This window comes from Acyrthosiphon pisum, unplaced genomic scaffold (genome assembly GCF_005508785.2).
Source record: "Acyrthosiphon pisum isolate AL4f unplaced genomic scaffold, pea_aphid_22Mar2018_4r6ur Scaffold_32;HRSCAF=206, whole genome shotgun sequence".
Lineage (NCBI taxonomy): Eukaryota > Metazoa > Arthropoda > Insecta > Hemiptera > Aphididae > Acyrthosiphon > Acyrthosiphon pisum.
The window spans coordinates 12,749-14,899 of record NW_021772713.1 but is presented as its reverse complement, the minus strand read 5'-3'; positions in this window follow the sequence as shown (position 1 = coordinate 14,899).

Sequence of the window (2,151 nt, the reverse complement as noted above, 5' to 3'; positions counted from 1 at the left end):
TCTTCGTCCCTAGCCATAACCATAGCCTGTTCCAGCGATTCTGGACTCCGAGCTTTTAATGCGAGTTTTATGTGATTCGGCAACTCGTTAATAAAAATAATTAGTGCCTGGTGTTTAAGCTGTTTCCTATTGAGTTCAGCTTCTGTTTCCGTTAACCTTTCTGAGCTAGCTATATGTTATCATAATGTCATTATCACTTATCAGTCTATCTCTACTACACTGTTGTTGCTGTATTTACTGTAAAAACTATTATGTGTTTAAAAGTCTAAAATGTGTTCTTTAATCTTTTACTAAATTATTATGTTGTGCTAAATTATGAAATATATATATTACTTCGTTATATCCAATTGTGTATAGTTCTACCACATCAACAGGTTATGGGCCCAGGACTCAGAATTACTACTGAAAAGGAAGTCACATGGATTGAAGTGGATAAAAAAAAAAAAAAAAGAAGTGTTTATAAATAATTAGTGAGTTATTAGAGGTACTTAGCAAATATAATAAATACTGGTGGTAATGGCTAACTCGAAAGAAGATAGATATGGCATCACCCAATTCAACGGTCTTGATTTCGATAATTGGAAGTTCAGAATAGAGACGTTGCTAGAGGAACATGGTGTGCTGGAATGTTTGTATAAAGATACTTCTTTCGAGACAGATTCGGTAAATAAAAGGAGTTTTTGAAAAATGACGCAAAGGCAAAATCATTATTAATTCAATGTGTAGCAAATTCTCATTTGGAATATGTCAGAGAGGGTACAACGGCCAAACAAAAATGGGACAAACTTATAGCCACGTTTGAACGAAAGGGTGTGTCTAGTCGTTTGTATTTGCTAAAACGGTTATTGACAATAAAGTATAATGAAGAGGAACCAATTGAAAATTACTTAATCAGATTTGATGATTTAGTTCGTCAATTAAAATCGGCAGGAGGGAAAATTGAAGAAGATTTTTTAGCTTGTTTACTTCTTTTGTCTCTGCCTGAATCTTATGGCATAGTGGTAACTGCAATTGAGACATTATCTAACAATAGCATCACTGTTGATTTTGTAAAATGCAGACTTATGGATGAATATCTAAAGCGTATAAACTCTGACCATGTTAAAAGTGCAGTAGACAGTAGTTCAGCCTTCAGTTCGATGATAAAATGCCACGAATGCAATGAGCCTGGACATAAACGCTATCAATGTCCCAAAAGAAAAGCTTATCTAAAGAAGAAAAAATGGCACAAAGGATACAAAGGACAAGCTAATTTGATGGAGGAGAGCACTGATGAAGATGGAGTTGCGTTTATGTGTAACATTGCTCATAGTGTTCAATCAGTTAGTGATCCTGATCAGGGCTTAAATCAAAAATAATAATACCGTTTACCGTTATATGGATATTAAACGTTATGATCGAATGATTGTTTAAAGTTATATGTATATTAAACGTTATGATGGAATGACTGTTTAACGTTATATAGAATTTAAACGTTATTCAACTTAAGCGTTTAAACGTTTTAAAAATTTAAACATTATGAAGCGTTTAGCATTATCTGATGGATATAGCTTGTTTCCCACACAAAACAGAGTGATTGAAAAATATAATATTACAAAAATAACCATAATATATAACTTACTGATAGTCATAATTTTATAAATATTTTATTGTTCAGGCAATTATATCATGCTTCAATCGTTTATCGTTTCTGTTTCGTTATCCGTTATCCGTTTTCAATCGTTTATCGTTTAGCGATATGTTACCCGTTAACCGTTTCAATCGTTTATCGTTCACTGATACGTTATCCGCTATCGATTTCAATCGTTTTTTGATGTGTTTAACGTTATATTCATAACGTTATAAAAACGTTTTGAAGCCCTGATCCTGATAATATAACCTTCTATCTTGATTCAGGTGCGTCTGATCACTTAATTAGTGATAAATCATGTTTATTAAATGTCAAAATTTTACAAGAACCAATCAAAATCGGAGTAGCTAAAGCTGGTGAAGAACTAGTTGGAAAAATTGTTGGAGATGTACGTGCGATAAGTGTATTTAACGGTCAAGTAAGCAACTGCACTATTAAAAACGTAATCTACGTACCTGATTTAAGAGCTAATTTACTGTCTGTTGGAAGAATAGAAAAAAAATGGTTTAAAAGTAGTTTTT